The 27128-nt window shown below is 39.6% G+C and overlaps 1 long non-coding RNA gene across 1 annotated transcript in view; it reads left to right on the plus strand.

The window, feature by feature from the left end:
- The window catches only part of LOC132645447 (uncharacterized), a 41253-nt gene extending 20291 nt beyond the window's left edge, over positions 1–20962 (plus strand). The window contains exons 3-4 of the long non-coding RNA XR_009584109.1: positions 19601–19668; positions 19795–20962. This is a non-coding gene — a long non-coding RNA (uncharacterized LOC132645447). The remainder of the gene's footprint in view (positions 1–19600; positions 19669–19794) is intronic.
- Positions 20963–27128: the final 6166 nt, after the last annotated feature.

The raw sequence follows: 27128 nt of genomic DNA on the forward strand, positions 1-27128 counted from the left end.
ATCTCTACAACATGCATTAAATTGAATACTTTTATGGCACTGCCAAACATCATCAGAATCAACAAAGATTATCTCTCCAAACAAAGTAACTTGGCTCACAAGAATTTCACAAACATTGGGTAAATAAAAGAAACTAACAGAACTGAAGATTAAAGATTTTAATCATAGTTGGCTTCTTCTTTTTGTTCCTTCCCATGAGTACCTACAAAAGAAAAACTACCAAAAGAAAAAGCAGAAGCATCATTAGTGCTAGTATAAGAATAATAGTTAAAGTTCACCCAAATTCTCTTGTTTGTCTTTTGTCTCAACTTCTTTTTTTCTTTCTTTTCAATCTTGCTTTTGTCTTTCTCTCCTCCCTTTTATTGTGATAACTCACTCGCTTTTCTCAACTGAAACTCCATTTTCTCCTCTCTTGGATTGTCATTTTGCTCTCCCTAACTCTTCTCAATTTTGTATCTCTCTTCCTTCTCATTTTCTTTTTTCACTCAATTCTTTTATTCTCTCATCTTCTCTTTTTTTTGGAGGAGGAGTGTCACGACCCAACCCCGTGGGCCGCGACTGGCACCCTAACTGTGTACCCATACGTACCTACCTGACAGAATCGGCGTACCAGACAGAACATTTCAAATAGGTGTTTAAAGATTCAAGCCAATACAGATACGGCGCGCGCGAAAATATATATACATATGCATACTGAAACTTTTGCATAAGCCGATGAGGCTAACATAACAGACAGAGTCACAAAATCGTACGCACCTACCTGAACAGATGTAACCCGTAACCCACATACATATCTACAGGCCTCTAACAGACATACAGAATCATATGACGGGACAGGGCCCCGCCGTACCCAGAGTTACCATACGTACAGAATATACAAATGTCAAAAGATATATACCAAGAGTACACGCTCCGGATCAAAGGAGCTCTCCAAACACAGCAGAATCAGAACCCTAGACTGGCGGCGTGTCACCGGGTGCGTCTCTACCTGCGGGCATGTAACGCAGCCCCCGAAGAACCGGGGGTCAGTACGAAAAATGTACCGAGTATGTAAAGCAGAAACCTAACAAACATAATCATAGCATGAACCAGAAGCACAGAAATATAACGGACAGAACCATAAATCAAACGGACGGACAGAATTATGGTCCAGACGAACGGGCAGAATCACAATCCATACGGACAAACGGAATCGTAATCTATACGGACAGACAAAATAATAATCCATACGGACAGACAGAATCAGAATCCATACGGACAGACCGAATCAGAATCCAATCAGACAGACAGAATCAGAATCCATACGGACTGACAGAATCAGAATTCATACGGACAGGCAGAATCAGAGTCCAATCAGACAGACAGAATCATAATAGGGCACAGGAACGTGGTCGCCACTCCTGCCTTTGGCGCCACAACATATCATATTTTAGAAGATTTCATATCTTCGAACATCTCTGTCACATACCACATCATATCATAACCACGGTAACCCCGGGGACAGATCACACGCCGGGAAACCGGACACATCATACTTCGTAACATATACACGGTAACCGGGGACGGACATATACCACAGTACCCCGGAACCGGACACATCATACTTCGGAATTCATACATGGGACCCGGCCCCTGACAAGGGACTCGGCGGGCCATCCGCACGATATAAACCGGCCCGGGATCCGGTGAAAGAAATCATAGCACATGCACGAACTGATTAATGAGAAACCACATACATACAGATCATTATACAAACCCAATCAAATTGAGTTAGGCCATATGGCGAGTCAAATTAGAGTATTCGGATAACGTTCATAATACGCGCCTATATCCTACTTGGGAAGGCACGACAAATTATCACCGAAATTAGATTTCCAGATATCAAAACCATTTCGTAGGATTTATATAAAAATAGTCATGTCATGATCAGAATAATAGTTCAGATGTTACTTTTGAAAAACGGACAGGAATAAGGCAATTTAGGTCATACAAGAGGTATCGAGGCTCCATGGGCCCACCTCGGACCAACCCGAGGCGACATACGTAAATTACTGATGATAGACCTTATGAGGTCATCCATAATCATTTGGAAGTATTCCGACTCCGTTTAGGAAAGTTTCGTACAAAAGTTCACTTTAAAGGCATTTTATAAGGAAATGGTTTCAATCGTACTGAAGGAATTGGAGCGGATTTCCATCTCGAATTCCGAGGAACGGAGTCGTATTCAAGGCTCGTGGCTGAGCCTATTACATTCAGAACATGCCTAAGAATAAAGGGGTAGGCTTTACATACCTCAATTGCGCCTTATGCTCGCTTAGCTTCACTTCCAATTTCGTCCAAAATCTACAAATGGTCAAGTTTGCCAAAAGTCAAATTCAAGCTTTTCAATAATCCAAACTTGTTACATACTTGCCTACCGAAATTTCGGCAGCATTTCCCCTATATATATAACATCCCCGAGACTTAGCTCGGCTTAATTTATCAACACAGCAACCCAGAAACAACATCAATAACAACAACAAGCATTACAAGACACATAATATGGCATAACTAGCCATCTTTCCGGCATAACATAACATCTTCCATTCCGATCTTACACTTTCAAACCAATCTTACCATTTTCATATTCATCACTTATCAAGGCCATTACAACATACGTCGGAGGCATATCATACCATTTTCACAAGATATACATAGGGTATACACCATATACAAGTTTCCTACCAAAGGCATAATTCACCCACAACTTCCAATCTTTTAGCAAACATATTCATGACATATTTCTATCTTCCAACTTCATCAATGATAATCATAATTTGCCTCTTAATACTTTCATTTCTATATTTACATAAGTTACAATGAACTTGCATGTTTTCCTACAACAACTTAACAACCATTTTTCCATACCAACAAGAGCCATTTTTCTTTCATTCATTTCACAATAACACAATTAACATACTAACGGAATTTAATTCACATTCCATCATCACCATAGTATCACACGGCCATAACCTATTTTTTTCCAACTTCCACTAATTCATTCAACTTTCACTTTCAATACAATTTCTACCATCACCACAACTAGATTATAACTTAAATTCAAGTCACCATAAACATGCAATCATTTACATATACACGGCCAATGTACATACACCCTTAACACACAAAATTTTCATACTTTTCATTCATTCCCACACACTACAACATATATACCATAACCCACATACATATCTACAGGCCTCTAACAGACATACAGAATCATATGACGGGACAGGGCCCCGCCGTACCCAGAGTTACCATACGTACAGAATATACAAATGTCAAAAGATATATACCAAGAGTACACGCTCCGGATCAAAGGAGCTCTCCAAACACAGCAGAATCAGAACCCTAGACTGGCGGCGTGTCACCGGGTGCGTCTCTACCTGCGGGCATGTAACGCAGCCCCCGAAGAACCGGGGGTCAGTACGAAAAATGTACCGAGTATGTAAAGCAGAAACCTAACAAACATAATCATAGCATGAACCAGAAGCACAGAAATATAACGGACAGAACCATAAATCAAACGGACGGACAGAATTATGGTCCAGACGAACGGGCAGAATCACAATCCATACGGACAAACGGAATCGTAATCTATACGGACAGACAAAATAATAATCCATACGGACAGACAGAATCAGAATCCATACGGACAGACCGAATCAGAATCCAATCAGACAGACAGAATCAGAATCCATACGGACTGACAGAATCAGAATTCATACGGACAGGCAGAATCAGAGTCCAATCAGACAGACAGAATCATAATAGGGCACAGGAACGTGGTCGCCACTCCTGCCTTTGGCGCCACAACATATCATATTTTAGAAGATTTCATATCTTCGAACATCTCTGTCACATACCACATCATATCATAACCACGGTAACCCCGGGGACAGATCACACGCCGGGAAACCGGACACATCATACTTCGTAACATATACACGGTAACCGGGGACGGACATATACCACAGTACCCCGGAACCGGACACATCATACTTCGGAATTCATACATGGGACCCGGCCCCTGACAAGGGACTCGGCGGGCCATCCGCACGATATAAACCGGCCCGGGATCCGGTGAAAGAAATCATAGCACATGCACGAACTGATTAATGAGAAACCACATACATACAGATCATTATACAAACCCAATCAAATTGAGTTAGGCCATATGGCGAGTCAAATTAGAGTATTCGGATAACGTTCATAATACGCGCCTATATCCTACTTGGGAAGGCACGACAAATTATCACCGAAATTAGATTTCCAGATATCAAAACCATTTCGTAGGATTTATATAAAAATAGTCATGTCATGATCAGAATAATAGTTCAGATGTTACTTTTGAAAAACGGACAGGAATAAGGCAATTTAGGTCATACAAGAGGTATCGAGGCTCCATGGGCCCACCTCGGACCAACCCGAGGCGACATACGTAAATTACTGATGATAGACCTTATGAGGTCATCCATAATCATTTGGAAGTATTCCGACTCCGTTTAGGAAAGTTTCGTACAAAAGTTCACTTTAAAGGCATTTTATAAGGAAATGGTTTCAATCGTACTGAAGGAATTGGAGCGGATTTCCATCTCGAATTCCGAGGAACGGAGTCGTATTCAAGGCTCGTGGCTGAGCCTATTACATTCAGAACATGCCTAAGAATAAAGGGGTAGGCTTTACATACCTCAATTGCGCCTTATGCTCGCTTAGCTTCACTTCCAATTTCGTCCAAAATCTACAAATGGTCAAGTTTGCCAAAAGTCAAATTCAAGCTTTTCAATAATCCAAACTTGTTACATACTTGCCTACCGAAATTTCGGCAGCATTTCCCCTATATATATAACATCCCCGAGACTTAGCTCGGCTTAATTTATCAACACAGCAACCCAGAAACAACATCAATAACAACAACAAGCATTACAAGACACATAATATGGCATAACTAGCCATCTTTCCGGCATAACATAACATCTTCCATTCCGATCTTACACTTTCAAACCAATCTTACCATTTTCATATTCATCACTTATCAAGGCCATTACAACATACGTCGGAGGCATATCATACCATTTTCACAAGATATACATAGGGTATACACCATATACAAGTTTCCTACCAAAGGCATAATTCACCCACAACTTCCAATCTTTTAGCAAACATATTCATGACATATTTCTATCTTCCAACTTCATCAATGATAATCATAATTTGCCTCTTAATACTTTCATTTCTATATTTACATAAGTTACAATGAACTTGCATGTTTTCCTACAACAACTTAACAACCATTTTTCCATACCAACAAGAGCCATTTTTCTTTCATTCATTTCACAATAACACAATTAACATACTAACGGAATTTAATTCACATTCCATCATCACCATAGTATCACACGGCCATAACCTATTTTTTTCCAACTTCCACTAATTCATTCAACTTTCACTTTCAATACAATTTCTACCATCACCACAACTAGATTATAACTTAAATTCAAGTCACCATAAACATGCAATCATTTACATATACACGGCCAATGTACATACACCCTTAACACACAAAATTTTCATACTTTTCATTCATTCCCACACACTACAACATATATACCATAACCCACATACATATCTACAGGCCTCTAACAGACATACAGAATCATATGACGGGACAGGGCCCCGCCGTACCCAGAGTTACCATACGTACAGAATATACAAATGTCAAAAGATATATACCAAGAGTACACGCTCCGGATCAAAGGAGCTCTCCAAACACAGCAGAATCAGAACCCTAGACTGGCGGCGTGTCACCGGGTGCGTCTCTACCTGCGGGCATGTAACGCAGCCCCCGAAGAACCGGGGGTCAGTACGAAAAATGTACCGAGTATGTAAAGCAGAAACCTAACAAACATAATCATAGCATGAACCAGAAGCACAGAAATATAACGGACAGAACCATAAATCAAACGGACGGACAGAATTATGGTCCAGACGAACGGGCAGAATCACAATCCATACGGACAAACGGAATCGTAATCTATACGGACAGACAAAATAATAATCCATACGGACAGACAGAATCAGAATCCATACGGACAGACCGAATCAGAATCCAATCAGACAGACAGAATCAGAATCCATACGGACTGACAGAATCAGAATTCATACGGACAGGCAGAATCAGAGTCCAATCAGACAGACAGAATCATAATAGGGCACAGGAACGTGGTCGCCACTCCTGCCTTTGGCGCCACAACATATCATATTTTAGAAGATTTCATATCTTCGAACATCTCTGTCACATACCACATCATATCATAACCACGGTAACCCCGGGGACAGATCACACGCCGGGAAACCGGACACATCATACTTCGTAACATATACACGGTAACCGGGGACGGACATATACCACAGTACCCCGGAACCGGACACATCATACTTCGGAATTCATACATGGGACCCGGCCCCTGACAAGGGACTCGGCGGGCCATCCGCACGATATAAACCGGCCCGGGATCCGGTGAAAGAAATCATAGCACATGCACGAACTGATTAATGAGAAACCACATACATACAGATCATTATACAAACCCAATCAAATTGAGTTAGGCCATATGGCGAGTCAAATTAGAGTATTCGGATAACGTTCATAATACGCGCCTATATCCTACTTGGGAAGGCACGACAAATTATCACCGAAATTAGATTTCCAGATATCAAAACCATTTCGTAGGATTTATATAAAAATAGTCATGTCATGATCAGAATAATAGTTCAGATGTTACTTTTGAAAAACGGACAGGAATAAGGCAATTTAGGTCATACAAGAGGTATCGAGGCTCCATGGGCCCACCTCGGACCAACCCGAGGCGACATACGTAAATTACTGATGATAGACCTTATGAGGTCATCCATAATCATTTGGAAGTATTCCGACTCCGTTTAGGAAAGTTTCGTACAAAAGTTCACTTTAAAGGCATTTTATAAGGAAATGGTTTCAATCGTACTGAAGGAATTGGAGCGGATTTCCATCTCGAATTCCGAGGAACGGAGTCGTATTCAAGGCTCGTGGCTGAGCCTATTACATTCAGAACATGCCTAAGAATAAAGGGGTAGGCTTTACATACCTCAATTGCGCCTTATGCTCGCTTAGCTTCACTTCCAATTTCGTCCAAAATCTACAAATGGTCAAGTTTGCCAAAAGTCAAATTCAAGCTTTTCAATAATCCAAACTTGTTACATACTTGCCTACCGAAATTTCGGCAGCATTTCCCCTATATATATAACATCCCCGAGACTTAGCTCGGCTTAATTTATCAACACAGCAACCCAGAAACAACATCAATAACAACAACAAGCATTACAAGACACATAATATGGCATAACTAGCCATCTTTCCGGCATAACATAACATCTTCCATTCCGATCTTACACTTTCAAACCAATCTTACCATTTTCATATTCATCACTTATCAAGGCCATTACAACATACGTCGGAGGCATATCATACCATTTTCACAAGATATACATAGGGTATACACCATATACAAGTTTCCTACCAAAGGCATAATTCACCCACAACTTCCAATCTTTTAGCAAACATATTCATGACATATTTCTATCTTCCAACTTCATCAATGATAATCATAATTTGCCTCTTAATACTTTCATTTCTATATTTACATAAGTTACAATGAACTTGCATGTTTTCCTACAACAACTTAACAACCATTTTTCCATACCAACAAGAGCCATTTTTCTTTCATTCATTTCACAATAACACAATTAACATACTAACGGAATTTAATTCACATTCCATCATCACCATAGTATCACACGGCCATAACCTATTTTTTTCCAACTTCCACTAATTCATTCAACTTTCACTTTCAATACAATTTCTACCATCACCACAACTAGATTATAACTTAAATTCAAGTCACCATAAACATGCAATCATTTACATATACACGGCCAATGTACATACACCCTTAACACACAAAATTTTCATACTTTTCATTCATTCCCACACACTACAACATATATACATATATTCCATGGTTTAAAAATAGTAAAAATTCTTACCTTTTCTCAACTCTTCCACTTGTCACAAATGGTAGTTTCTTGCCAAAATAATTATATCACCTTGAAGAGAATCTTGAGCTTAGTAGAAATTCCAAAAGGGATGGATTTTTGAACCAAGAATCAAGCTCCAAGAATATTTTTTTTTTCTTTTTCTCTTTCTCTTTCTCTTTGGCCGAACCTTGCCCCTTTGTTTTGCTCTCCACTCTTCTTTTCCTTTTTCTTGAAGTTTCTTGAATGAAAATGACACATAATCCCTCTATTTAATTATCTTATGGAAAATAAATAAGCCTTTGTAGCTTGGGCCATATATGGCCAGTTGGGCCTCCCATTTTGGGCCTCATTTTTTTATTTTTTTTTGAGTCCAAATGGCTAAATTCTTGTTTTGCAATTTTCGAAACTAATTCCCAAAATTCTAATTTTGCCCTTGGCCTCCTTTCGTAATTCTACACCAATGTATTCATAGCCGACACATTCATACCAAGTAAGGTTCAAATATGGCCGTATTCATTACAAGTCAAGTTATCTCGAATGTTTTTTTGAATATGCAAAAATGCCGGATGTAACATCCTCCCCCCCTTTAAAACATTCGTCCTGGAATGTTAAATTGACCTCATGGGGCGTCATACTACTTCGGGAGGGTTCTTTTTAAAATTATCCTTCGTTGACTTCCCGATATGGATTCTTTACCAATATGATGGAATAATTCTTCACATTACCGACTCATATGCTTTCATAACGTATTTTCTCATATCCCACAGGGTCACTGGGCCATGAACTATATTCTAGTAACCGATGAATGCTTTTCGCTCTTTCACGGACGTTATGTCTCTTCTTCCCTTCCTTCAAAGCTTTTCAAACATTATAATTAATATCACTTCTTGTCACACCCCTCGGTTCCTTACCACATTATCATAATCCCACGTCATACCAAACAGATTCATAACTGGGATCGGACGCATAGAAGCATATCGGACAGATTCGTAATCGGAGGCAAACGTACTAAACTATGGCGGACAGATTCGTGATCAAGGTCAGGTGTATGGGAGTATGTCAGACAGTTCCGCGATCAGAATTAGACGTACAGAGATATATCGGACAGATTCGTATCCAGAGTCAATCGTACAAAGGCATATCAGACAGAAATGTAATTGGACTCAGAAGTACAGGGGCGTATTAGGCAGAACCTTATCAAAGTCAGAGGTGCAGAAGTATAACAGGTAGAGTTTTGATTAGAATCAGACCACTCCTATTAAGGCTCCAGTGATTTACGAAAATTTCCCTTTGTCGACATTTCATTATTTACCCCGACAATTATACCACGGATTATCTCTTCGAAACCTGTTCACTCATTCATAAACTTGTTCGTCAAATTGTCATACAAATCGTCTTACGTGTCGCTTATCGACTCTTTCAAAGATTCTGCTTATTGACATTTCTTATCCTTCATCTTTCCTACTATCCATACTCATTTTCTTTTCCAAATATCGTCGCACTAGACTAAGTGGTAACGTAACCGGAGTTTATCTATTATATATATTTTTGACGACATTCGTATCCTCGTCTCCGCTTCGTTTCATGTATTCGGTTTAGTAAAACCTTTCGTCTATCACAACATTAGTCGCCGGGGCTCGGCTCTTGATCCATATGGGCACCAGACGAAAATCATACACATACAAATACACACATACATATACATTTACTAATATCCTACTTGCGAACGTCTCCGACCGTTATTCAAATTCGCTCAATTCCTCGAGCGGTATTGCGCTTCTTCTTTTCGCCCATTTAGTCCGCACCGGTCTGCGCGACTCCTGTAAGGGCACTAGTTACTCCACACATTCTCTTTTCCTTTATGTTACCCCAAATTTCCATTTATATATATCATACTTACACTTGTGAAAAATTTTGTATTACTTCCCAGGGGGTCACCCATCCCAGAATTGCCCTGGCCTTAGCACGCTTAACCTCGAAACTTTCATGCATTTTGACGCGTTAGGGCTGGTATAATTTCGTCGACAGCCCCGCACGACCTTTGTTACATAATTTAGGGCAGATCGGGGTCTTAATAAATTTTCAAAAAATTCTCGTAGTGGGTCCCACCCCGGGCTATACCATACAATTACCATGTTGTCTTTCTGAATCTTCAATATTCACCTTCATCTGGGGTTTCTAGATTCACACTGATAGTGGGGACATCTCAGTCACCCTTGCTTTTAACCACTAGGTCTTTAATCCTTTTAAACTTTTCGTCGTCGTCGTCGAATAATATTTTACAGATATCATACACACATCGGAAATTCTAGGAAACTTATGTACTCATAAATGATCAATCTCGGGTCTAACCTGGGGAGCTGCCGTGGGAACTGTGTCCATCATCATCGTCTTCTGTCTGGCCCCCACTCGCCTGGCCCCCGCTATTACCTGCGTCCGAATCAGAGGAGTATAGGTAGCCCGGCAATTCCTGGTTCACTGATGGCCAGGACAACGGACTGGAGTAGGGCGTAACACTCTCCGGGGAAGCCTGTCTAACATAGTGCTCTATCACATGAGCTACTGGCACATCCGCGGAAACCTCCTCCTCCGGCGTCCCAGAGGAATGCTCGAGAGGATCCGCATCATGGCCATCCTCCTCCCTGGGAGTAAGAAGCTCTAGAGGTATCGTCGCCGGGTCCTCCGAAGGGTCAGTATCATAACTATCTTCTCTGGGATCCTCTGCTCTGGGGATCAGAAACTCTGGAGGAATTGTCTCTGGATCCTCCGAAGGGTCTGTCTCAATCGAGTAGCTGGGGATCTGCCTACTCGGTCCTGGTGATATCCTAGGGGCCTTCTTAGCACCCCCATCCCCATTATCAGAAGCAGTCCTCTTCATTATTGTCAATCTACAATCGCCTGCAGGAAGAGGGTCAGAAACATTCTCTCCAAATACTGACACTGATGCTCTTTTTGGAGCCTCGTTGTAGATACAACAATTCGTAGGGAAGCAACATCCTAACCATACAGCTTTATCGCACGATCTAAGATCCAAAGAAGGGTAACATCCTAGATGCCCTGTAGCCTCCTGTTTATAGATGTGGTGCACAACACACCGATAAAAAAGACTCTACTAGACACGGCCTGTAGACATACCGAGGACTAACCGCTCTGATACCACTTCTGTCACGACCCAACCCCGTGGGCCGCGACTGGCACCCTAACTGTGTACCCATACGTACCTACCTGACAGAATTGGCGTACCAGACAGAACATTTCAAATAGGTGTTTACAGATTCAAGCCAATACAGATACGGCGCGCGCGAAAATATATATACATATGCATACTGAAACTTTTGCATAAGCCGATGAGGCTAACATAACAGACAGAGTCACAAAATCGTACGCACCTACCTGAACAGATGTAACCCGTAACCCACATACATATCTACAGGCCTCTAACAGACATACAGAATCATATGACGGGACAGGGCCCCGCCGTACCCAGAGTTACCATACGTACAGAATATACAAATGTCAAAAGATATATACCAAGAGTACACGCTCCGGATCAAAGGAGCTCTCCAAACACAGCAGAATCAGAACCCTAGACTGGCGGCGTGTCACCGGGTGCGTCTGTACCTGCGGGCATGTAACGCAGCCCCCGAAGAACCGAGGGTCAGTACGAAAAATGTACCGAGTATGTAAAGCAGAAACCTAACAAACATAATCATAGCATGAACCAGAAGCACAGAAATATAACGGACAGAACCATAAATCAAACGGACGGACAGAATTATGGTCCAGACGGACGGGCAGAATCACAATCCATACGGACAAACGGAATCGTAATCTATACGGACAGACAAAATAATAATCCATACGAACAGACAGAATCAGAATCCATACGGACAGACCGAATCAGAATCCAATCAAACAGACAGAATCAGAATCCATACGGACTGACAGAATCAGAATTCATACGGACAGACAGAATCAGAGTCCAATCAGACAGACAGAATCATAATAGGGCACAGGAACGTGGTCGCCACTCCTGCCTTTGGCGCCACAACATATCATATTTTAGAAGATTTCATATCTTCGAACATCTCTGTCACATACCACATCATATCATAACCACGGTAACCCCGGGGACAGATCACACGCCGGGAAACCGGACACATCATACTTCGTAACATATACACAGTAACCGGGGACGGACATATACCACAGTACCCCGGAACCGGACACATCATACTTCGGAATTCATACATGGGACCCGGCCCCTGACAAGGGACTCGGCGGCCCATCCGCACGTTATAAACCGGCCCGGGATCCGGTGAAAGGAATCATAGCACATGCACGAACTGATTAATGAGAAACCACATACATACAGATCATTATACAAACCCAATCAAATTGAGTTAGGCCATATGGCGAGTCAAATTAGAGTATTCGGATAGCGTTCATAATACGCCCCTATATCCTACTTGGGAAGGCACGACAAATTATCACCGAAATCAGATTTCCAGATATCAAAACCATTTCGTAGGATTTATATAAAAATAGTCATGTCATGATCAGAATAATAGTTCAGATGTTACTTTTGAAAAACGGACAGGAATAAGGCAATTTAGGTCATACAAGAGGTATCGGGGCTCCGTGGGCCCACCTCGGACCAACCCGAGGCGACATACGTAAATTACTGATGATAGACCTTATGAGGTCATCCATAATCATTTGGAAGTATTCCGACTCCGTTTAGGAAAGTTTCGTACAAAAGTTCACTTTAAAGGCATTTTATAAGGAAATGGTTTCAATCGTACTGAAGGAATTGGAGCGGATTTCCATCTCGAATTCCGAGGAACGGAGTCGTATTCAAGGCTCGTGGCTGAGCCTATTACATTCAGAACATGCCTAAGAATAAAGGGGTAGGCTTTACATACCTCAATTGTGCCTTATGCTCGCTTAGCTTCACTTCCAATTTCGTCCAAAATCTACAAATGGTCAAGTTTGCCAAAAGTCAAATTCAAGCTTTTCAATAATCCAAACTTGTTACATACTTGCCTACCGAAATTTCGGCAGCATTTCCCCTATATATATAACATCCCCGAGACTTAGCTCGGCTTAATTTATCAACACAGCAACCCAGAAACAACATCAATAACAACAACAAGCATTACAAGACACATTATATGGCATAACTAGCCATCTTTCCGGCATAACATAACATCTTCCATTCCGACCTTACACTTTCAAACCAATCTTACCATTTTCATATTCATCACTTATCAAGGCCATTACAACATACGTCGGAGGCATATCATACCATTTTCACAAGATATACATAGGGTATACACCATATACAAGTTTCCTACCAAAGGCATAACTCACCCACAACTTCCAATCTTTTAGCAAGCAAACATATTCATGACATATTTCTATCTTCCAACTTCATCAATGATAATCATAATTTGCCTCTTAATACTTTCATTTCTATATTTACATAAGTTACAATGAACTTGCATGTTTCCCTACAACAACTTAACAACCATTTTTCCATACCAACAAGAGCCATTTTTCTTTCATTCATTTCACAATAACACAATTAACATACTAACGGAATTTAATTCACATTCCATCATCACCATAGTATCACACGGCCATAACCTATTTTTTTCCAACTTCCACTAATTCATTCAACTTTCACTTTCAATACAATTTCTACCATCACCACAACTAGATTATAACTTAAATTCAAGTCACCATAAACATGCAATCATATACATATACACGGCCAATGTACATACACCCTTAACACACAAAATTTTCATACTTTTCATTCATTCCCACACACTACAACATATATACATATATTCCATAGTTTAAAAATAGTAAAAATTCTTACCTTTTCTCAACTCTTCCACTTGTCACAAATGGTAGTTTCTTTCCAAAATAATTATATCACCTTGAAGAGAATCTTGAGCTTAGTAGAAATTCCAAAAGGGATGGATTTTTGAACCAAAAATCAAGCTCCAAGAATTTTTTTTTTTCTTTTTCTCTTTCTCTTTCTCTTTGGCCGAACCTTGCCCCTTTGTTTTGCTCTCCACTCTTCTTTTCCTTTTTCTTGAAGTTTCTTGAATGAAAATGACACATAATCCCTCTATTTAATTATCTTATGGAAAATAAATAAGCCTTTGTGGCTTGGGCCATATATGGCCGGTTGGGCCTCCCATTTTGGGCCTCATTTTCTTATTTTTTTTTTTGAGTCCAAATGGCTAAATTCTTGTTTTGCAATTTCCGAAACTAATTCCCAAAATTCTAATTTTGCCCTTGGCCTCCTTTCGTAATTCTACACCAATGTATTCATAGCCGACACATTCATACCAAGTAAGGTTCAGATATGGTCGTATTCATTACAAGTCAAGTTATCTCGAATTTTTTTTTGAATATGCAAAAATGCCGGATGTAACAAGGAGGAACTTCTACACACAGAAGTTACACATGAGGAAGAGTCACTATCTTTTTCGCAACTTGACTCCCCTCTTGGAAGATTACATACTTCACAATCTTATGAGAAAGAGTAGGATGATTACTTTTGGAGTTAACTTCATCTTGACACTGTGTTATAGAATGAATACGCCTCAATTCCTCTTTTAAATTGCCCCAAGTCAAAAGTAGTTGATTAAATCTCACCTAATGGGGGTTATTATAATCATTCACTAGCTTCTGTAATTTCTTGGACAAGGCCATTGTGGCAAACTCCAATATCTCTATCTCTCAATAATTGTTACAAGCAAATATATGCTTCATATAATATTCCCATTGGAGGTCAGTTTCTTCACTAGCATACATGTGCAATTTTGGTAGTACCATATGACTACTACCCCATTTGGCCAATCCTTCGTAATCATATATTCTTGCACCTGTCAAAGACCATCTTCATTTATAAAAGAAAAAACCTGTAATGGTGTATCACTCAAATTTTGGCTTTTTCCCTCAATTATTCTCACCAAATCTTATTTTTTTCCCCTCAAATAACCTTTGGGAAATTACTTTGTGGATCTATAATTAAACCCCACTCATATCAAGCTCTTAATAGTAAAATAAAGAATTTTGGGACACTAAAGAAAGTGAAGGATGAATCCTAGAAAGAATTAGGATTTAGTTGAAACAAGACTCGGATAACAAGGAAAGGATTTTTTAAAACAAGACCAAAGGAGTAAGAAAAATTGATTGTTTCTTACCCTTAAAGATCTAGGATCTCCTCTTCTTTTTGTTAATAATATTCTTACTTCATAAAAAATACCCTTAAAGTTGGTTTTGAAATTCTCCAACTTCCCAGTCTCGCAAGTTTCTTCTAAACCTCAAATCCCAAAACCTTTCTCCCCCTTGTAAACTCCATGATTGTAAAATCGACATCTTTTTTTGGCAAGAAATCCAATACATGTTAGGAAAAGTGAGTTTCAAAATATTGTTTCCACACCACCTATGATTATCTTATGTTACTCACAAAGCGGTCGAGATCCGAATCTATTGTTTGATTCGTTATCTTAGGTAAAGGCGTTAGATTTCTCTTATCTATACGCGAGACTGGAGGTTTGGCGACAGACTCTGGAGTCGAAGGGTTTCAAGTTGAGCATGACTAAGAAAGAGTACTTAGAGTGCAAGTTTAGTTATGGGAGTCAAGTAGAGGATGAGGACGTGTAGCTGGATACTCAGGTCATCCCAAAGAAATAAAGTTTCAAGTATCTGGGGTCGATCATCCAAGGGACTGGCGAGATTGACGACGATGTCACACATCGTATTGGAGCGGGATGGATGAAATGGAAGCTCGCATCGGGGGTGTTGTGTGATAAGAAGGTACCGCCTATTCTAAAGGGAAAGTTCTACAAAGCGGTGGTTAGACCGGCTATGTTGTATGGGACGGAATGCTGACCAGTTAAGAAAGCGCATGTCCAGAAGATGAAGGTAGCTGAGATGCGGATGCCGAGATGGATGTGCGGGCATACCAGGAGAGATAGGATTCGGAATGAAGTGATTCGGGAAAAGGTGGGTGTGGCCCCTGTGGTGGATAAGATGCGGGAAGGGAGGTTGAGGTGGTTCGGCCACGTGCAGCGGAGTTGCGCTGATGCGCCAGTGAGGAGGTGTGAGAGGATGGTTGTGGTGGGCCTGAAAAGAGGGCGGGGTAGGCCAAAGAAGGCCTGGGGAGAGGTGATTCGGCAGGACATGGCGTTACTCCAGCTTACCGAGGACATGACCGGTGATAGGAAGGGGTGGGTGGAGGTCGAGTATGAGGGTAGAGGGCTAGTGGGGGGCCGCGAGGTTTCCTTTCTCGTATTAGGAGTATTTTTATCCTGCTTCTATGTGTTGGTCTTGTCTATCTTTGTTATTTTATCATGACTTCGTTGCTTTTGCTATTTTTCATTTTCACATGGTTTTGATTTGCTTGTCCGTATCTGACTCTTTTCCCTTGTTTCCCTTGTTTTCCTTGTTTTCTTTTGAGTCGAGGGTCTTTCGGAAACAGCCTCCCTACCTTCCAAGGTGGGGGCAAGGTCTGCGTACACTTTACTCTCCCCAGACCTCACGTTGTGGGATCCAACTGGGTATGTTATTGTTGTTGTTCTTGTTACTTGGTTCCTGTCAAGACTTTATAACTTACGGTCTTGGAAATTCTTAGATTGTTCCTTCAAATTTCCCATATTTTTATTTTGTAGTTTTCAGATTCTTATTTTTTATTTTTTCTTCTGCACTTCTAATATTCAGTTCTAAATTTGGGATCTCCCTAACCTTGTTGTTATCAGAGCATCAAGATTAAATAGTCTTCCTAGTTAATTTTACTGATCCTAATTGATATCCAGTATATTTACAATATGTTCCTACTATCAAATTGGTGGATACAAATCGTAATTACCAAGCTTGCGACACATATAACTAGTTCGGAGACCGGGAAGTGTCTTGGTGAATATATTTGCAAGTTGATTATTCGAATTTATAAACCTTATGATGATACTTTCTGAGAGTTATTTTTCTTTTTATAATCGAGAAATCTCCAAGGTCTAGTGGCGCACGGTTCGGTGGCTGATGGGCCCCTTCCTCTGGAATTCTCAACTGAAATACCATATTTTTGTGTTCCTGATTCATGCATCACGTGTCACGCCACTAGAGCAAAGCGCTTGGGCCTTCCTGAGAATATCTTTTTTTCTCTGATAAATTGACAATTAACTTTGATTTGCTTGTTTTGTCACAAAAGATCAATCTAGATGCAATATGAAAGTGCAGTTTGATTATCATATACAAGCTTCATCTGATTAATCTCTCCGAACTTCGGTTTTTCGAGCAGTTGCTTGATCCACCACTACCATAGCATGAGATTCTGCTTATGCATTAGATTGTTTCATCCTCTTCCAAAAGCCCTAAATTGTGTCCAACAAAAAACTAGAAGTAGACATCTACCAGAGGGTAATCCGGCCTATATGCATCTTTATACCCAAAATTCTGCTTATTTCCTTTGATCTTTGCTTGATTATCTCTCTCTGAAGCAGGTTTTATATATCAAAGAATACGAATTATTACATCCCAATTAATATCATTGGGAATTCCATGAATCAACTTACAACGCTTATCAAGAAGGCAATATCAGGAGAGTAATATTGAGTATTCAACTTGCTAAACAACGTTCTATATCGTTGAGGATCTCTAAACAGCTCCCAGACTTGGTAGGAACTTACCATTTAGATTCGTAGAAGAGTCAATAGCCTTACAATTTGTCATCTTGTTTCTTCTAGAATTTTAAGAGCATGCTCCCTATGAAATGGCAATTGATCGATCTCAATACCTACGAAGTACTTCAACTTACCTAGATTCTTGATAGAAAAATGTTAAAAGAGATGGTGCTTTAACTTAGTAATTGCCACTTGATCATTACATGTGATCAATAAACCACCAAATACATGATCAACATTAGGGTGACTCACGCCAACCTCTTAAATGTTTATGTTGATATTAGCAAGGGGACTACTTCAGATAATATAGTGATTGATGTAACTCGACACACCAAATCAAAGGACTCTCCCTGAGCAAAAAAATACGGTGGTTGTTCCATATATATATATATATATATATATATATATATATATATATATATATATATATATATATATATATATATATATATATATATATATATATATATATCGTATCTTCTAGATTCCCTTGGAAAAAGTACATTCTTGATACCAGCTGATAAAGCGGCCAATCATGAACAACACCATGAACAGAAAAAGGCGGATGAAAGCAATTCTTAGGTGTAGGGAGAAGGTATTATGACCATAGTCAAGTTAAAAAATCTATATGTAACCTTTCGCAACCTAACATGTGTTGAGGCAATCACTTTGACTATCAAGACTAACCTTTACTTTTAAGACCTACTGACAACCAAAAGTAGATTTAGTTGGAGGGACACGAATGAGTTTTCAAGTATCAGTAGAGGGTACAAAACAACAACAACAACATACCCAGTATAGGCCCACAAGTGGGGTCTAGAGAGGTAGGATGTATGCTGACCTTATCCCTACCTTTGTGGGGTAGAAAGGTTGTTTCCAATAGACCCTCAACTCAAATAAAAAGAAAAGGATTTGAAGCATGGTATCAAGAAAAAATATGACAATAAAATAGTAAGATAAAAAGCAAATGAAGCAACAAAAAAGAATCTATGCAATTGCTACTAATACTACTAATAAGGAGAATACTCGGCTACCTACTAACCTTCTATAGGGTCATATCCTGAGTAAGCTGAGTTGTATCATGTCTTGTCTAATCACCTCCCCCAGTTCTTCTTCTGTCTACCTCTACCTTTCCTAACTCTTGTTATAGCCAACCTCTCACACCTCCTCTTCACATATCCGAACCATCTCAATTTCGCTTCCTTCATCTTATGCGCTACGGGTCAATCACATCCCATAGACGACTCAGGAATAGAAACAATTGACGATGACAACATAAAGGCATAATGGGATGATGGCATATGATGATAACTCAGAAAGGCATAATAAGTGGAGAATACGAGTAGAATGACTGCCTTTTTGAATTCTTCCTGCCAGAAGGGCAAGGATATGTTAGTTCAGAAGCTTAGAGTTTGAAACTACGACCTATTTCTGTTATCTTGTCAAAAAAAAAAAATGCGACCTATAATGCACAGACATATATTGTTTTTATCTTGACGGGTCAATTCTTGGATAGGCTGTATTTATCTTCTTTCTTTTATTTTTAACTTTACAGTGATTTTAACTGTTAAAAGTCTTTTTATTAATTGCACCAAGATTGTGCCAAGTTTTACGACCTATACATAAAGGAACACTTAATTACACCAAACATATAAACACAACAATAAAGGGCTCCTGATCCTCCTTGTTGCCTTGGTCATATCTCTTTTATGCCCTTCGTTAGAGTTTACAGTTATATATTAATGTTTTAAGTTTTATGAAAATTCGTTTTCTTCTTGCAGAGCATAGGCATGTTGGTTCCACAAACTTCAATCTACTCAGTAGCAGAAGTCATACAATATTTACGCTGGTATTTTATGTTTTTACCAATGAACTATAAATCCGTGATTAGTTATGCTATTTTGATCGTACTTGCATCTTGAGTTTCGTCGAAACAATGCGTATATAGTAATTTTGGCAAACTTTCTTTGGACAGACAATAGAAAGTAGCCCCTGCGGTGAATATAGTGAAGGAGGGGCAGTTACTTTGTCACAGCTGGTAAAAACTCTGCTCTAGACTTGTTAGACTTCAACATAATTACTTTGAACAAATCATACATTCCTTGCATTAGGGTAGGCTGTGTACATCACACCCCTTGGGAAAGGGGTGCGGCCCTTCATCGGACCCTGCTAACGCGTGATGCTTTGTGCACCAGGCTGCCTTAATACATTCCTTACAGCTTGTTTGGATGGTTGTTACCTATTTTATTGTGTCAAATTATTACTTTAAATACAATATCTGTTTTGATGGTTACTTGAGTTTTACTGTATCGTATTGTTAAATTCATTGTAATGTAACGATCAAAAGTGCCATTTATGTAACGGCCTATTTGGTGTGGTCGCGTTATTACCTTTTTTCCCGCTTTTCATTTTGACCTTATTATATTTAATAATCCTATTTTACCCTTTACCCCATTTTTTTTTATTTTTTATAATAATTCCAGTCGTGCCCAACATTTTCTTTTTAATATTGTGAGTTAATTATTCATATTGCTGGTACGTGGTGTTATGAGACGACGAAAAACGATACAATTTATCAAACGTTTATAGTTATCAAAACAATACAATAGAAGATGATACGAAACACTATGTAACGATGTATAACAACCATCCAAACAAGCTGTTACTGGCCTAAACTACTCGTTTTAGGAGAAGAACAAGGAGTATGGTGGAATTTTCTGATATCATTGAAGACATGAACTTAATTGATCTACAATTAGAAGATGGTAACTACACATGGTTCAAAGGGGATAATCAAGATAGAGCTTCCAGAATTGATAGGTTCCTGATTTCTGAGGAGTGGGATGACAGTTTTAGTAATATAAAACAGATTCCCCTACAAAGATTAGCATCTGATCACATTCCACTAGCTTTAGAGGGGGGCACGTGGAACAGGAGCAAAAACTATTTCAAGTTTGAGAACTGGTGGCTAGGAACAACTGGTTTTTCAATGACAGAGTCCAAGAATGGTGGAGCTCTTTCATTTTTTCAGGCATGCCTGACTATGTACTGGCTTGTAAATTAAAAGCTCTCAAATCAAAACTCAAGGACTGGAGCAGAAGTGAGACAGGAAATTTGGGTCATCAAAGGAAGAAGCTGTTAAGCCAAATGTGTTATATCCTGCATTTTCGAACGTCGAATTAATTGTAAGCTGAGGTGGGGCCCACACGTCAAGATTTGTTTTGGGACATGTGACAAGTTATATGAGTCGTATATGTAAAGTTAAACACAACTCGTGAAGGGCCCTGGGGCCAAATCAAAATGGAAGCCCTCCAAACGAATATTTTTAAGAAAACGTTTTCAGATGACCTGACTTGGAGGGGCAAAAACAGCATTATAAGTTTGGAATTTGGGCAAACGCCCAGAAATAAAAGTTGTAGATAATTGAAATAGCTTTCCAACCATAGGTCGTGGGCTCCCAGGATACGTCGGTACAAGGAGATATGGACGTTTTAAGGTCGAAAGGTCAGTGGGCTAGGCCCAACTCGTGACCAACCGGGTTGGCCCAAAAAAAAAATTATTACAAATAAGAGGCCCAATTGGGGTGGCCGGCCAACTAAAGGCCCAAGCCCATAAATTGGTCATGTGTTTTATCATGTGATCAAGAATTATAATAAGGGGCTAAGGTTCAAGAAAGTTCAAGAAACAAAAAAAAAAAAAAAAAAATTGAGAGCAAAAGGGCCAAGGGTTTCGGCCAAGAGAGAAAAAAATTGTGTTCATCAATCTTTGGTCCAAAAATCTTGTTCTTCTTGTATTTATAGTAAACTCAAGACGCTCTCCGACGTGATATAATTGGTTTAGCGAGAGAGCGGCATTTGCGGAAGATTGAAGTTGGAAGAAAGGTAATAATTTTTCTCTTGTTATATTGGAAGAATTCTACATATATGTTGTAGCATGTGAAAATGAACAAAAGTATGAATTTTTGTGTGTTGGGGATATGTGTGTGTTGGCCGTATGCCTCTAGTTGGAGGGAGGAATATGAATTAAATTATTTAGTATGTTAATCGAGTTGTTGAAGTCTTGTGATGAAAATGGAAGGTTAATGGTTCTTGTTGTTATGGAAAATATGTTGTAAGGTTGATGTAGGAAAATATGTAACCTTGTAGTAGGTTATGTAATTATAAGAATTGAAGTTGTAGGGTGCAAATAGTGATGGTTGTAAGTGAAATGATAACATAAAAATGTGTTGTGAACATTTATGTTGAAAGTTGGAGGTTTTGAGTGAATTATGATTTTGAAGGAAAACTTGTATATTTTGTGTATCTTGTGTATATTGTGTAAAATGATATGAAATGCCTCCAAATCGTATTGTAATGGTCGTGATTAGTAAGGAATGTGAAATTAATAAGATTAGTTTGAAGGTATGAAGTTTGGGTAGAAGTTGTCGCTTTATGTAGAAAAGAAGACTATTTATACTATGTTGTATTTTGTGGTGATTGTCATTTGTTGTTGGTATTGTTGTTGGGTTGGTTGTTGATGTTTGGAGCCGAGTTAAATCTCGGGGATGTCGTATATATAGGGGAGATGCTGCCCAAATATTTGTAGAAAAGTATGAGTTCAAGTTCAAGTTCTAAAGGCTTGAAGTTTCTAAGTGGTAAACATGACCATTTATAGATTTTGGGCGAAACGGGAATCGAGTTTGAGCGAGCGTAGGACGCAACCAAGGTATGTAAAGTCTTTCCCTTCTTTCTTAGGCATGTTCTAAATATAATAGGCTCAGATGCGAGCCTTAGAAACGACCCTGTTCCTCGGAATTCGAGATTGAAATTGGCTCCAAATCATTCAGTAAGATTGAACCAGTTTCTTCTAAATTGACCTATAAGTAGGCAACTTTTACAAATGGAGCCGGAATGCCTTAAGACTCTCATGAATGACTCCATATTACCTATGATCCATAATTTCATGTACGTCCACTCGGCTCGGCCCAAGGTGGGCCCACGTAATTCTGATATTTTCTGTAAGGCTCTAATTAACCCATTTCTGTCCGAACTCACAGGTAACTTTTGGTTATTATTCTGTCTGCTATATGACAAGCGTTATGACCATAGTTATGAGTCTCATAATATATTCTGACGTCTGGAGCGGTTCTAGACATTTTATTCTGACATAATCTGTCGTGCCATCCCAAATAACGTTTATGCGTACCTACTATGAATTTTGTCCGATTATTCGATTTGATCTATCATCTAGACTATTTCAGTTTCATTGAGTCTGTATGCATATGGTTTCTCATTAATCTGTTCGTGGATGCCTCAATGCTTCCTTCACTGCGCCCGGGCCAGGTTCTGTTACTCGTGCACATTCCACTGCATTGTTCACCGCGTCCCTCGGTGTGCGGGCCGGGTTCTATTTACATCTGTATATGATTTGATGATGTGTTTGTATGGGGATGGCGGCCAGGATGGCATATGATCTGATCTGTCTGTCCACCGCGTCCCGTACTAAGAGGGCCGGGATCTGTTACCGCGTCCCTTACTAAAGGGCCGGGATCTGATATGTATGTGTATGCTATCTGCATCTGTATATGCTTATGACTCTGCATGCATGATTCTGTCTGTTACAGCTCTGTATGTCTGATCTGGAATATGATTCTGTCTGTCACACTTCTGGAAATCTGATCTGGATCATGACTCTGTCTGTTGCACTTCTGTACGTCTGATTTGAATTATGGGTCGGTCTGACATATTTTTGTACCTCTGACTCAGATTACGATTTTGTCAGCCACACTTTGTACCCCTGATCTAGATTATGATTATTGTTGTTACATTTCCGCTTTACATACTCGGTACATTTTCCGTACTGACCCCATGTTCTTCGGGGGCTGCGCTACATGCCCGCAGGTACAGACGCACAGCGTGATACACCACCAGTATAGGATCTCTGTTCTGCGATTTGGAGTGCTCCCTCTTGATCCGGAGCTCATACTTTTGGTATACACTTTTTGCTGTTGTATATTCTGTACATGTGCTCATTTGGGGTACGACGGGGCCCTGTCCCGTCATCTGATTCTGTTATGTTTGTTAGAGGCTTGTAGACATGTTTGTGGGTTGTGGGTTGTCACTGTTCTGACGGGTATGTGTGAGATTGCGACATAAGGGACCCTGCTTGTTGTGATAGCCTTAACGGCTTATGTCTAAGTCTATGTATATATATATATATTTTGTGCGATGTATTCTATATCCGTATGAATCTGTGTATGTCTAATTTGATTAGTTGGTTAGTACGATAACTCCGTCCGGTAGGTACGTATGGGTGTCCAGTTAGGACACCAGTCGCGGCCCACGGGGTTGGGTCGTGACAAAATGGCAGAACTGGATGAGGTGCTGGGAGACAGAGTTTTAACAGAGGAAGAAACTGTAAAGAAGGCAGCACTGTTAATGGAGTACGAGGAGTTGATAAAAAATGAGGAAATCTCATGGAGACAAAAATCTAGGGCCCTATGGTTGAAAGAAGGTGACAGGAACACAAAGTTTTTTCACAAAGTGGCAAATGCACATAAAAGATTCAACAATATTGACCAACTGATGATCCAGGGAGAATTAACAGAGGAGCCAGCTAGAATAGAAGAGGAAATTATTGATTACTTCCAGAAACTGTACAAAGAAACTACTCAGTGGAGACCTACATGCCATTATGACAATTGCCCAGTCTTATCTGAGGAGGATAAGGATTCTCTACAAGGTAGCTTTGATGAGAGTGAAGTGCTAAGGTGCTTGAAGTTGTGTGCAATAGATAAAGCACCTGGCCCGGATGCATCTCACGCCCAGGTAATCATGTCATGTTCGTGCCTATTTCCAGTACTCATGTCATTCGTGCCTACGGATTTTCTTCCAAACCCCATGTATAGTAATCATGTAATCATTCAGCCAATATCCGTGTGTTCAAGCCAGCTCAATATTTATGTTAGCTACATTCAGGATTTAGTAATCACGTTATGTCACATCATGCACATTAAGATGCTATGTGAGTTGTGTGTTGGTACTTTAGTTGGCTGACAGGCATTTGAGAAATGTCGTGAGGGTCTGAATTATGAAGGAAGTCCTACCATAAAATTTTGTAGATTCCAGAGTTAGTAGCGATTCTTAACCACTAGTCATAAATCGAGGACAAATGTTTCATGATTCTTATTCATGTGGGTGCTAGTCAGTTTCATGTTGCCCATGTACATGTTTCCATGTAATCACGTATTAAGTTCTCATGATCCATGACCATGTTCCCATGTAACCATTTCAAGCTCTTATGTTTTACGTCATGTTTCTTTCATGTTCACGTATTCAAGCCATGTCCAGCCATATTCTTAACCATGACCCATCATTCGAGAACGAATGATCCCAAGGGGGAGATATTGTAACACCCCGTACCTTTAACCTAAGCTTTGACCATGATCCTAGACTTAGAAAACCCGATAAAGAATGTGGGAATTGCAAATTTCCTCTTTAGTTGTAAGATGGTGGTTTACGCCCATGAACAGTGACCGTATTTCAGTATACGGCCCGTAATTCAAGTCGTAAACTGGTACCAAGGATTTCTGAGCATTCTGGAATTTGGCATTTGGATGTCATATGGTTAAATACGGACCGTATTTTAAAATACGGCCCATATTTCAAAATGTATTTGGAATTTGGGAAACCTTCCTTGATGAAAGTTGTAGAGCTTTGAAATACCTTTCCAACGGTATATTATGGGGGTCAAACGGACATCTTTGCAAAGAGTTATGGTCATTTTACTGTAGAGACGCAGTGCAGTCCGTATTTCAAATTACGGCCAGTATTTCAAAATACGGCCAGTATTTTGCTGGACGTAAAATCCAATTTTTCCAGAACAGTATATATTCGTCCATATCAGTTCAAATCATTATTTTTCATTCCTTCAAACCCTAGAACGACCTCCTACCCTCTTCCATCATCAAGAACACTAAGGTAAGCCTACTTTAATTATTCCAACTGAATTCTAACATATTCTCTAATAATCTAAACAAGAAAACATCATTCCTAAACTAGGGTTTTCAAGAAAACCCATCTCAAGGTTCAAGAATTCAAGATTTTGGAAATCTTCTTCAAAGTTCAAGTCTTTAATTCAAGTTTTGGAGCATTATCAGGTATGTAGAGTTACTATCTACGTGTGGGAACATCATTGTTCTTCCCCACGCCTCCTAATCCATAAAGTATGAAACTTTACCAAACTAGGGTTTCTATTCTATACTATGCTCATGATAACCCTAGGTCCATGTCCATGATTATATTATGTACGAATTGCTATTATTCTATCATTGTGTTCTTAATAACTCCATATGATTATTGAGAATCAGTCCGTAATCCATGAAAACCCATATCTCGTATTCCATGGGTTCTTGCAGGCATGTTTTTGAATAAAAATGATTATGTCATGAATATCCTATATGTCTACAAGTTTTCATGCAACTATATTATATAATTACTTTCATGTTATGATACAAGATACATACATACTAAATACAAGTTATTTCATGAAACCATATTTACAAGTTATTTCATGAAACCATGTTTACAAGTTATTTCGTGAAATCGTGATTACAAGACTAGTACAAGTTAATTCATGAAATCATAGGCTTCTTAGCCAACTATATTATGTTCATGTTTTTGGGAGTTGCACGAATTACCGAGAAGGCTCAGATAGCCTGAAACTACGTAGCCACCGTAGGACAAGGATCGCTCCGCCCAGATAGGACGATACCTTAATTTTCCACTGAATGGATCCATCAGGCACGTTACCACCTTATACCCTGGCAAGGTATGAGGGCTCTGCTGGTCCTGCGAGGTACCAGACTCCACGTACCCACGTGGTGATTTCACATGTCGGTTTATGAAATGCTCTCCCTACTTATCATGTTTTGCTTATGTTATATATATATGTACTCATGCTCATGCTCATGTCCATGTCCAGGTTTTCAGTTTCAGTTCTTATCATGTTATTTCATGTCCCATGTTATTTCTTTCAGTTGTTTTACATACCAGTACATTCAATGTGCTGACGTCCCCTTTTATTGCCCGGGGGCTTGCATTTCACAATGCAGGTACTGATCTACAGGACGACATATCTGCTCAGTAGGACATCATTCGTATCAGCTTATTGGTAAGCCCCATCTCATTCGGGGTTTAGTCAACTTTTGCTTTATGATTAGTTATGCATCTAAGGTATGCTGGGGGCCTTGTCCCAGTAAGTATGTTTTCCAGTCAGACTCATGATAGAGGTTTCATAGACTAGACAAGTCAGTATGTTATGTCAGACATT

This window comes from Lycium barbarum, chromosome 1, assembly GCF_019175385.1.
Source record: "Lycium barbarum isolate Lr01 chromosome 1, ASM1917538v2, whole genome shotgun sequence".
In the NCBI taxonomy this organism is placed as follows: Eukaryota; Viridiplantae; Streptophyta; class Magnoliopsida; order Solanales; family Solanaceae; genus Lycium; species Lycium barbarum.